This window comes from Haemaphysalis longicornis, unplaced genomic scaffold, assembly GCF_048455015.1.
Source record: "Haemaphysalis longicornis isolate Haplotype H1 unplaced genomic scaffold, Haemaphysalis longicornis Haplotype H1 scaffold_8, whole genome shotgun sequence".
NCBI classification, from domain to species: domain Eukaryota; kingdom Metazoa; phylum Arthropoda; class Arachnida; order Ixodida; family Ixodidae; genus Haemaphysalis; species Haemaphysalis longicornis.
Window position 1 is genome coordinate 187,865,366 of NW_027526445.1, and position 13,069 is coordinate 187,878,434.

The following is a 13,069-nucleotide window of genomic DNA, read 5'->3' on the forward strand; positions in this document are numbered from 1 at the left end:
GCCACAGTACCACCATCGCAGTCCTCAACAACGAGGGCCGCCTCTCCACCGCGGCCTCCTACCGCCACATCCCCACACTCACCGCCGAGTCTCTCGCCATCGCCCACGCTGCCCTGACCCACTGCCACCAACCCTATCTGACCATAATAACCGACTCGCAGCAAGCGTGCCGCCTCTACCAAGCCGGCCTCGCCCCGCCAGCAGCCATTCACCTCCTTCAACGCCTCCCTGAAGACATTGACCTCTCCATTGTCTGGACCCCCGGCCACTCCGGCCTGGCAGGGAATGAGGTGGCCCATGCCGCAGCCCGCGCACTCATTACCCGGGCACTTCCCTCGCCTAGCCTCGACCAAATAACTCCCCCACCCCCAGACCCAGCAGCCCTGACACCTCTCGACCCCACGTACAACTACATCCTCTCCCACCACACAAACTCCCGACGGCAATACCCGCCCCCCAACCCTTCCCTCACCACCCAACAGGCCTAAATCCTCCGCCGACTACAGACCGAAACATACCTTAACCACATCATTCTATCCCACATTTCCCCTTCTCTCTTTCCGCCCGACTGCCCCCATTGTCACATCCCTCTCAACACCTACCACCTCGTCTTCTCCTGCCCCCAACACCTGCATCCCCACCCCTCCCCTTCCCCTGAGCAGTGGGAGTCCGAGCTGACCACCTCAGCACCGGAGCGCCAGGTCGCCCTGGTGCGGCGCGCACTGGAGGCAGCCCGGACAAGAGGCCTCCTGGACTTACGAGGCTAACCACGCCCTTATACCCCTTCCCTTTAAGCTCAATAAACGTTTTGCCATCCAACTGTTTCCTGTTACATTCGATTTCTACTAGACATATATATGTATGCATCCTAGACCTCCCCCCGGAGATTGCTCGGTGAAATTACACCCACTTTTCGTTTTTTAGTGCTGTTTCTAACGACTTTTATTTTAAGCGAAGCTGTAGTGCTCTCACTGATGGCGTCTGTAAAGAGTGAACGCCCTGCTGGAAACCCCATTTTCTCTGACGATGACGATGAGTGATTGTGAAAAAAAGCACTTCAGTGGCCGGAATTGAACCTGGGTCCCTGGCGTAACAGAGTTTCTTACAATACACACTAGAGAGGAATCTCGCGCTACCGTCTATGCGGTTCATATCAAGGCCGTCTGTGTCGTCATGGGCCATAGAGTTTCATACTAATATATACTAGAGGGAAATCTGGCGCCACTGTCTAGGGGAGCCACGCTTCAGCAAGCGTTCCGTCATGTACCGGCCAGGCACGTTCCACTTGTCCTTGGCTTGGTTCCTGAACAGACTGAAAAGTTGCCTCTGGCTTCAAAAGAGTAACAATATGACTCTCAAAGGTTATTTAGATTTGTTTTGTTATTATAAAATTCAACTTCCTGAATTATTTATTTGTCAGGGATTATTTAGAAGCTTAATGCACGATGCAGAAGAAATGAAATGTCACCTTTCTGGCTTCGAGACAAAAAAGAAGCCATATGGCTGGCTAAGCCAAGTAGGCGAGCAACGTCGCTAGCTGCAATGGCGCCGCTCACGGCGGCTCGCGATTGCAGCGCCAGATTTCCCTCTGTATATGTTAGTATGAAACTCTATGTCATGGGCCTCCATTACACCATGCGCTCGTCTCAGTTTCCTCATTGGCTTGGATTGACACGTTTTAGTGGCCGTATATCGCAACACTGTGCTACGAAAATGCAAAGAATGGTGCGTTATTATATAGGCGGAAAATAAAACAGGCTGTTTTAAAGCTAACGAAAAAAGACGTAAAGCGTACTCTCGCGGAACAGTTGTGCCTACTGTTCTGCAGGCAAAGTTGGGGGTTAGAAACAATATAATATTTTGGGCGAAACTCATTAGAGACACTTATTTTGTTATTTTACCAATATTTAAAATAATAAGTTGCTTGAAGAGCTTCGAAATGTTTTTTAGCGTGCCCATGAAAAAACGTCGCCTTCGTAGGGGACTGGTTCACCGACCATCAGCTACAGTCTAACAAATCTTCGTTTCTGAGCGAGTTACTTTATACTTGAAGAAAAAAGAAAACGTAGCGTTAAACAGTCGTGGACGAAGACAAGATAGGACGGGTACAGGCGCCCGTATCTGTCGTATCTCGTCTTTGTCGCAGTACATTTCGTTTGTTTCTTTTTTTTTGTCAGCTGCAACTTTCGCGGAGGCATGTTACCCACTCAGTCATACGTTCCTTCGACTCCGGCATCAGCAACGTTAGGTACGATCACGCACTACCTGCTCTTTCACCGAACACGAAGTTGTTACGGCTCACGGCTACCACAGAACCGGGGGGATTTAGGCTACCTCGTAGCTCGTAGACGTTCTAATGCATAGTGAAGAAAGCAAATCCTCAACACCGCTTAAGAACCCGATTGTCATGCAAGCCCAAGCCAATAGCACGGGTCTTCGCATAACCCACCCCGACGACACGGATCCCAAGGTGCAGTGTCGTCTCTAGTGCACTTCCTAAGAAACTCTATGCCTGGCCTTATGAAGCCATGGTTGAAACTCAGTCCAACATGGTTGAAACTCAGTCCAAGCTCAGACGACAACCAAATAATCTGTCACGAAAAGGCATCGCGTTCAACCATAGTCGTCGTTTGACGGAGGGGTGCATGCTTTTTCTTGTTTCGCCTACCATGATATAGAAGAAACTATAACTTCAAGTCGCCATTGCTACCGTTTACGGTTACTTTAACATATCCCTGTGCTTTCTTGAAACCCGTTTTTTTTTGCATATATTACCTTCCTTTCTGCTCTAGTGGCGTAGCCATTAGGGAACCTAAGGTTATTTCAAATAAATAAAAACAATTAGAGCCGTTTCACCCCGTGAAGAGGGATGGCCACCAAAGCTGCGGTGCCTAGCCTCCACGTGAGGTTTGACTGGGTCGTAGTCCAACGGGTGCACGAAGAAAAACACGTTTGTTTGTAATTAGCGGTTGAGAGCATTGTTCCTGGTTATTAACTGAAAGTCCAGTCCTGTCCAGTCACTGCTCCTCGCGCATGCTCAGCACGCCTCTTCACGAGCCACGTGAAACGGCTATCAAGTGGCTCCGACGCAGCGTCAGACTTGGTGACTGCGCAATTGAGGCGCACACCTGGGAACGCGCCGGCGCCAGTGCGTCTGCCGCGGCTATGACGCAACGCAATCCAACACAATCCACTTTAATCCAATCCAATCCAATCCAAATCTAATCCTATCCAATCCAAGCCAAACCAAGCCAAGCCAAGCCAAGCCAAGCCAAGCCAATCCAATCCAATCCAATCGAATCCAATGCCCTCGCGCTTGTACACAAAGGCCCTTCACGGCACACGCGAAACTGCTCAACCTCGGCCAGTGTAGCTTACGCTACAAAGCACACAGGAATCGTGCGTAGAAATTTATTATAGCGAGGGTATGGTAATCACGGCGCATGCTCTATGAAGGCCCTAGGACCTTTTTAATTTTGTATGTTTTTTTCCATGGCCCGGTGGTGTGGCGCGCACTTTTCCGATTCCGGGGATTTGAGTGGGGTCCGCAACGTGGCGCTACGCTCGCTAGCTATTCCTGTCTACATCGCTCTGGGACCGGAGACGATCTGCTGGATCCTAGCCATTTACAGCTTTGCTGTAAAAATGTTCACTTACGGTAAGTCATGTCGCACAGGATTGAATTCCCTTCGCACCTCCCGGACGGATTCGTCGATCTGGGTCCGAGCGTCACCACGCAGTACGAATTGGCATGGGCGTCGTTGCACGAGGAGGAATTCCTAGTTGGAGATGTACAGGATGGGGGCGGCGTCGAAACAGCGAACGACAAAACAGCACCGAGGACGTAGCTCGCGACAAGAAGGCACATGTCAAAAGAGCGAAGGGACGAAATTAAGGGCACAGCGACTAAGCAGTACAACGACAAAACACTTCGTTTATATGTGCACTTACGGCTAGTAGAACGATGGCGGAAGGCTTGAGGCGTCAATTTTTACCGTTTTGTTTACAAAAATTCTTGATTGTGCTAATACTTTCTGTGTGCTCTGCTTCATGATTAGTTTCTTTTTTCTTGAAAAGTAAAACTGGTTTCTTCGCCTTCTATGAACACCGCCCAATGGGGAAAATGTGTGCAGAGCTATTAAGCATATACACCCAAGTTTGCTGTTTTTATGCTGGGCACATTGTATTATCGCTGAGGACAAAACAGAGAAGGAAGAAAAACACAGGATGGCCGCTACTTCGTCCTACATAGTTCTTTCTTTTGTGTTCCGTCCTCAGCGCTAATACAATTTACCCCTAGCAAACATTTGCGTCTTTAACTGTTTTTATACTTTGCTATTACACATTTTATTTCTGTTTATATGCAGTTTGTGTAACATTACCTCAAGGCGCGAAATACGTCAAAATATTACTTGCCAGTAACGTTTCTCAACCTGGCAGTGCTTTTGCACGTAATTTGCATGAATTTGCACGAATTCATCTCACGCCTACGTTTTACATAGACTGTAATTTGGGGGTATTTCTGCGGTTCAACCCACATCTTATTTGATAGCTTGAACGACGCATGTATGAGAAAAGAAAGTTTGACATACGTAACAGGGTTGATACTGTCTACAGCGTGAAAGATCATCAAACCCTTAACACATGCGTACTATGGTTGACCTTCTTTCGCGCTGCAAGTGAAAGCGCTGGTTAAATAGGTGCTTTTATGGTTAGCCTGGTGTTTTCTCGTGGTCTGGCTACGGAGAGACCTGGCTGATTCGAATGCTTCGAAACCAGGCCCCACGCACGCGTGGTATACTTTTGCCCCTTTCTTCCCTTGTAGGCCAGTTACTCGACGAGCTTGGGGGCGCAATACATGATCATTGACTTGTTTATTAGGATAACGGAACACGTTCTCTGACTCTTCCTTCATCTCCAACCCAAGTTCGTTTATGAGAATATTTGCTAGACGTGTTCTTCATGTAGGAATATTCATGATTTACCAGCGCAAATTAAACGGGACGAGAGAGGAGTACACAACACGAGCGCTACTAACAACTGAAGGTTTATTGAAAAGAAGGAAAACATATAAAGAGTTGAGCCTGCGCACTAACCACAGCCGTGACGGGAATATTCAGTCAGGTGTGCTTTTGACGGCTCCTTCATGAGTCTAAAATAATGAAAAACGGTGTCCCAACTTGCGATACCGACGGAATCGGACATCTTTTGTTTAAGTCACGTCTCGAGCATGGAAAAGGATAAAAAATAGCTGATATTTTTAAGAAAATTTGATCATAAGGTGTAACACGCCGAAGTTACACAGGTGATGCGGAGCGCCAGAGTGGAGGGCTCCGGATTAATTTCGACCACCTGGTGATCTTAAACGTGCGCCGAAATCTCGAACACACGTGTGCTTTCGCTTTTCGCCTCTATCAGAAATGCGCCCTCCGCGGCAGGTAATCGAACCAACGTCCCGTTGTTTTTAAGAAGATGGTTGAGGCACCCACTTGTTTAAATGGTAGTTGCTGCTTTAATGGCATAGGTGCATTATTTTGCAAGAGGGCTGGCTTAAATTTCCCTTGCTTATTTAGAGAGCAATGCTGTTTGCTTACCAGATCCCGACTTGCCAGAAGCAAGTCGTAGCACCAGAGCGTTCACGATATAAAGCAAGTAAACCCGCTTTGGTCCTATTACCGCCGTCGCAAGGAGCGCAATGCCCCTTCTTTGTGTTCGTGCCCTCAAAAAATTAAAAAGTTACACTCAGCGGGAAAGCAATCATGTGCGGATCCCTGATTCGCTGCAGGGGTCCTCTCTTGTCTAGTTTCAGTATCAGACTCCTGTTGGTACCAAAAGTAGTCACGAGAGGGCGCCGCAGCCCCTGAAAAAACCTACAAAAAGACACTGCATCGAGTTTTCATCCATTTGGTGTAAGCAATGCGTTATATTTCGGATTTCTTTGCTTTGCTCTGCTTTTGTATTATTGTATACTTATTTGCATCCCAGAAACGTCAGCCTCCGTGGAAACGGAACAGCGCAAATATCAGCTACAACTGTCTACATGAGTAACGTGTGTCTCCGTGACGAAACGGGATTCTGGTTCCGGCCACCACAGTGAACGGACGCAGGATGCAGGGCTCCTCAGGAGCGGTTAATGCGGCCAGTGCTGGCCGCGGAAACAGGATGTTTGCTGAAGACGATAAGGAATACCAAGTATCGCTGCCAACACTGCCTACAGGTCGGATTGTATTTAATAAAGTTTTTTTTTTCACTGTAATATGCGTGCCCGCCCATATCGCGTCGAGGATTTCCGCGATACTTTGGCTGGTTTGGGATTGCTCCCCGAAGTGCTCGCGTTGGGGGCGTTCCAGATGAGTCATGTATGGGCGGTGACATTCAATTCGGAGCAAGGCGTGAAAAAACTTTTAGAAGCGAAGGATGTCAAAGTGAAAAGTCGCTGGTGCCTCGTCATTGATCCGGCCGACCAAGTCGTGCGCCTGAAGCTACGCTGGCTGCTGTACAATGTGGCTGAACAGGATGTGCACGCGTCGCTCTGGCCCCTTTCGGGAGGGTCACCGACGTCTCCAGGAAACGTTGCCGAGTGCAGGGAGTGACTGAGAAGGGTTCGACGACGCGGTCCGTGACCCTCAAGCTCAACGCGGGCGTGAGGGCTGAGGACCTGCCCCACCAGCTCCGTGTCGCAGGCGAGCAGGTGCTCGTGGTCGAGCCCGGCAGGGCCCCGCAGTGCCTTCGCTGCTCTGGCACGGGGCACATGAGGCGCGACTGCAAGGTGCCGCGCTGCACCCTCTGCCGCCGCTTCGGTCACGAAGCGAACGAGCATGCGTGCGGACGTACGCGAAGGTGGCCGGACCGGTGGGGGATGTGGACCGAACGGAACACATCATGGACGGGGAGGAGACGGAGGCGGCCGTAGCAGGGGGCGGCGGAGACCCGGTGACGGAAGACGCGCCGCCTGAAAAGAACGCTGAGGTGAAAGAGTCGGACACTGTCGGCAGTGCAACCTGCGCAATGTGCCAACGACGGAGACCAGCTGACGTACGACGGCGACGGTGAGAGCCCGGTGAGCGTGGCGGGTCAGTTTCCGGCGTCGGGAACCCCCGTCCCCCAACAGGGCGTCGACTTAGAGACTGGCGACCAGGACCAGTCTGTGGCCAAGAGGCCGCCGCGTCAAGACAGTGTCGGGCCACGGGGAGGGGGGGACGGCTCCGCACCGGTGGGGTCGGTGAATGTGGGACCCTACGACGCGGCGCTCGAGCTCCAAGCCGAAGCCTAACACGCCCTACGACAGAGGACCCACGGCATCAAAGAATCCGTAAGAGCGCCATCCTTGCCTTCGCTTTCGGACTGATAAAAGTATTTTTAAATTGTCTTTGTGTGTCGTTGAAAAGCAAGGAAAGTACAGGGCGTGTTCTAGCGATGGGCTTAAGCTCGTAGTTGTATTTCGTGGGCTTTTGGTTTTGTGTCGGGTGGCGAAGGGTTTTACGGTCATGGCGCGGTTTTTGGGGTGTGTTGGGTGTCGAAGGGTTTTTTCTTCGTACCAGGGAGGGGGTTTTGGGTGTTTTGTATGCATGAGCGTCACGTGAAGCTCTCTCGACGGGCTCAAGTAGGCTCGGTTTTTTTGGGGGAGTGGAGGGTGGGGGTTGTTTTCGTCGTTTTGCGGTATTTTGATTTTTTTTTTTTTTTTCAAATGTACCAGCGTAACTGCTTTGAGGTCTGTTTGTTTTCTCTCTCAACCTGGTGTTAAATTATTTAAACACGCCAATTCGTATTGTCACGCTTAACGTTAGGGGGCTTGTTTACAGGGTACGGCAGAATCAGTTGTATCGTTTAGTGACCGAAGAGGACAGGATACAGTGGCGGTACAAGAAACGAAGATTGAGAGAGAGGAGCAGACAGATCGTATGGTGCGCCCGTTTGCGTCGAGGTACGACGTGTGCGTCGCTCACGCGGTCGGGATGTCTGCGGGCGTTGCCGTGTTGGTACGGCGGAGTTTGGGGGCAACCCTAGAGACCGTCACCGCGTCCGAGTGTGGGCGTTTTGTTGTGTGCGATTTTGTTTTATCGTCAAGCGAATGGCGCTTGATCTGTGTGTACGCGCCCACAAAGGCAGCGGAAAGGAAGGGTTTTTTTGAGGATGTTCGCGGGTTTTGCGATACGGAGGGCCTCGTTATTTTACTTGGCGACTTTAATTGCGTATGTTCCGCGCAAGACAAAAGTAGCCCGACAAGTTTCCGCGATGCAAGTACGATAGTTTTAACTGCTATCGTCGCTGGCTTTGCGCTGGAAGATGTGGGCGATAGCCTTGGTAGTAGCGGTACCGTTCGCTACACACAGTTCCAGGGCAGCAGTCATGCGCGTCTCGACAGAGTGTATGTTTCGGCAGAAATTCTGCCGGAGTGTGATAGCTACCGAGTCTTCCCCGTTTCCTTGAGCGATCACTGCCTTGTGACCGTAACCGTTGGTAGAATTGCAAAACCGGGCAACGCGTTCTGTTGGGGGCTTTGGAAGCTCAATAACAAGCTGCTGCAGGATGAACACTTCACTGAGGCCGTTAACGCATGCGTACGGTCGTTTTTCGGTGGAGAAGAGAGCGTTAACTTTACGCTCAATTGGGAGCTCTTCAAACAAGAAGTTAAAGGCCCTCGAAAGATCATCCGCAATCAAATACGACGAGAAACGAAGAGAAGCCTGGTTACGAAGTACCCTGGACGTTTTCGTCAAGGAAGAGTGTGAATCGCCCGGGGGGTTGAAGGATGACATTCGAGGATTAAAAGCGCAGCTTGAAGTAATAAATAAAGAGAAGTATGAGGGTGCGCTTGTGCGCGCAAGAGCTGAACGATTTTTGCACGGGGAAGCGCCGACTAAAAGAGTGTTCAGCGCGGAAAGAAAGTATGCTCGCAGAAATGCGATAGTGCAATTTGAAGCCGATGGCATGGTTTATAGTGACCAGGCTAATATCGAGCGTTGTTTTTGTGACTTTTATAAAAACTTGTTTTCTTGTCATCCTGTCGATGCCGTCAAGTTTAGAGAAGAGTTTACGTCTTTGTTACCGTGCTTGGACGAAGAAGTTATGGCGCATCTCGAAAGAGATATTACAGTAGAAGAGATACGCGGCGCTATCGACGAGTTGAGCCCAGGGAAGACGCCGGACCCTAATGGCCTGAGCGCCGCTTTCTACAAGGCGTTTAAGGGTGACATCAGCCCGGTCCTATGTAAAGTGTACTCTGAGGCGTACCACAAAGGTGTGCTGGCACCTTCTTTTCTCGTGTCGCACACTGTGTTTATACCGAAATCGGAGGAGGTTGCGAAACTCAGGCAGATCCCTGGGTATCGTCCTATTAGTCTGATAAATGTCTATTATAAGGTTTTAATGAAAATATTGGCTAGCCGCTTACAGACTGTCATAAAGGACGTGGTAGGGCCGCATCAAACGTGCGGGATCAAAGGGCGGTCGATATTTACAAATATTCATACTGCCCGAAGTGTTCTCGAGTGTTGTGACGCCATGCAAGGGACTTTGGCAATGCTCCAGGTAGACATGGCTAAAGCCTCCGATCAGGTGTCGCACGAACGTTTGTTAAATATGTTGGAACACGTGAATGTTGGTTCTGTTATTCTTAATGGCGTGCGCATGGCGTACACTGTGTGTTCTACTAGGCTTGTTATTAACAAAACGATCGGCACACCCGTTCCTGTTCAACGTGCCGTTCGTCAGGGTTGCCCATTGTCTCCGTTGCTTTTTAGATGCGGCGCATCTCTTGCTCTGAGGCATGTCCCTCCTGCGTCGTCGTCGGCGGCGGCGGCGGCGTCAGTCCGCAGCCCTCCTCCGTTCGCCTCTCCCACAGCTGTGTACAACACTCTCACTCCGGCGCATTAGCATAACGACAGCTGGCGCGCTTGGTTGGCGCGCGCTTCGCTGCGTTAACGCTGCGTTAACAGCTGCTCGGGTACGCATGTGCGCGCATGCGCGACTCTCCTCCGCGGTCTCCTCTCCTTCAAGCGCTGTGAATATAAAGCGGGTATTGCGCTGGGTGGTGGCCGCTAAAACACGTGTACGCTGTCATTTCGCGTATGCATGTGCATGAAAATGTAAAATTGCCTCCATCGTCCCGTGTATGAGAACACCCGCCGCGGTGGCTCAGTGGCTAAGGCGTTGCGCTGCTGAGCACGAGGTCGCGGGTTCGATTCCCGGCCGCGGCGGCCGCTTTTCTGATGGAGGCGAAAAGCAAAAACGCCCGTGTGTCTTAGATTTCGGCGCACGTTAAAGATCCCCAGGTGGTCAAAATTAATCCGGAGCCCTCCACTACGGCGCGCCTCACCGCCTGCGTTGCGTCGGCGCGTTAAACCCTACAATCAATAAATCAATCGTGTATGAGAACATCCGTATGTGATGGAAGGCATCCTACGCGTTCACAATACGTTTCACGCGATGTAGAGAATCAACCCAATGGAAACGCCAATTGAACCCCCAGATGCGCCGCATCACACCAGGGTTCCCTCGCGGGGAGATGGAGGGAATTTTTTGTTTGTACATTGAAGCCTTTTGTTTAAGTGTAATCAGGAGCAAAGACGTCAAAGGTTTCAAACTTCATTCGTGTGAAGTGCGGGTGTTAGCCTACGCTGACGACATTGCTCTTTTTTTTTTTGTTGATAGGAGAAGCATAAGTATTGCTGTAAACACCATGAAAATTTTTTGTAAGTACAGTGCCAGTGGTGTTATTGGCAGAAATGTCTAGGCTTCTGGCATGGCCACTGGGACAGTACGCCTAGTGTTTTCGAGTGTATCAGCTGGCAGACGACGCCGGTAAAGTATTTGAGAGTGCCCCTCGAGAACTATGTAGACAGCGACCATTATTGGCGCAGTCAAACAGTCGAACTGCGTGAAAAGGCCGAGAAATGGAAGGGTAGCGGACTTTCAATATTTGTGAGGGCCTCAGTGTGTAATGTGTTTTTAATTAGCAAACTGTGGTACGTTCTGCAGGTGTTGCACTGTTCGCGGGCACATATGTGCAGACCTTGCACCGAGTTTTTGCTGTGTTGATTTGGGAGTCGTCATGGGAGAGAACCAGCCGCACGAACCTGTTTCGGTGCGTGCGTCATCGCATCTGTTTTTGCGTCAAGTGGTAAATCGTTTTTTGTTTCTTGGGGATGTGAAGGACCCCTTTTTGCGCAGTGTGTGTCAGGTGAAGTTGGCCAGAGCGCTTCCTGATTTTTTTGTAACGTTAGCTTCTTTTTCTTTTGGCGCAACGGAAGGCTATTTCCGGGAGGTGGTACAATCCACCATGTTCTTGCGTGCACGCTTCACGCTAGAGTACTTATCTAGTGTGACGCGTAAAAGATTGTATAATGACCTCGTTGATTCCGTACTTCCCGTTCCTTTGTATAGATCGCTGTACCGTATAGGGCCAGGACAGGACGTGCTTAAGCGTGTGAAACGTAAGGCGATTGGCCCATGGGTTAAGACTTTTTTCTTTAAACTTCACTCGGGCGTCCTTGATGTGAAAACATGGCAGTGGGAAAAGGGAATGTTTTTTCGGGGTGGGGTTGACTGCTACCCGTGCAGAAAACCTGAGACTGTAGAACACGTGTTTTTGGACTGCTGGGACGGGGTCTTCTTTTGGGACGTGCTTCAGGAGACCCTCAAAAAAGATTTCCCCCTGGACGCTCACAGCATTAGGTTTTTACCGATTGAGAGTGACGAAGTACCTTACGACCTCGTGATGGTCCTGGCCCTACATGCAATTTGGAAATCCCGCATGGCCATACGCCACAGGGACGTTGAACACTAAATGGTCAATACAATATTTCGGTGATTCAATGCGTATGATTATTGAAGTATGGAGGGCTCAGCCTGAGCCTCCGGAGTGGTTGCCTGTGATGGAAACACTGACCAACCTCAAACAATTTTAATCGTTTTCCTGCTGGCAAGGCGATGACAAGCAGTTTTATCGTTGCAGCGTTTTGTTTGATGGTACTTGTTTTGTAGTGGAATATTGCAATACAAAAAAGTCTCCGTGACGAAATGGGATTGACAGGTTCTAAATGGGATTGACAGGTGGGGATCGACCCAGGTTCGATCCCCACCAGGGAATGCGGGGATATTTTCGAAGCCTCCGTTTGTACGCATGGCGCCACGCGATAATGGTGCGTAGATACCATCACCGCGGACGAGCTACGACGACAAGCCAAGCCCCAAATCTGCTGCTCAGTTAAATATTGGCCGCGTAACTGTTGACTTGCCCCTGCACAAAAATGCCTCTGATGTTTTTTCCGCCTACCTCCCACGCTCATCTCATCCTGTATCGCTCCTCGCACCATTGTGGTCAACGCGTCTTTTTTATTTACTACTAAAAAATCGACGATTCATTTATTTTTAATAAAGAAAACGCGGCAAATACCACTTGTGTGCTGAGGTTTTACCCGAAATATATAATGTTGTTCTTTTGTTGGAGGTTGTTGAAAAGTATAAAGGGTATTTCCACATTTTGTGGTTTGGAAACATTTTACCGATACAGACTCCTCGTTCAAGTTTAATTTTTGCCCTGAAGAATGAATCGAGGGGCAGACAGAGAGACAGCCCGAAATTTCGATTTTAAGTAGCCGAACAAAGACTATTGTCTTTAAAAGACATCGACGATAAATAGTTAAGGAATTCCACGAGTTACATCGGGAACTCGGCATATGTGCGTGCGTCATTTGAATCACCCGGGTGCCTAAATGACGGGCGACGATAAATGCGCTGAATGTGCATGTGGCACGTTTGCGCGGCCAGGGCGCATAACCCACCAAGTTCACGGGCACCATTTCCTCGTATGTTGCCAGCCCCTACTACACTTGTAACGGCTGATAATCTGGTGCTTGTTCGCGAATGAAGCCTTGTCCTCTTAACGCATGCAACAAATTTTCTCCAACACGGAACGCTTTCAATTTCATAAATTGTGCTGCCCGATACAGACTCGGGTAATGAATCCAAGTGCTGACAGGAAAAGGCTTAGGTATACGTGTTTGTGTGCTTGAACAAGCGTTGAAGCTTAATTCGTCAAAAAAATTCCTTCCTGTCCCTCCAGTGT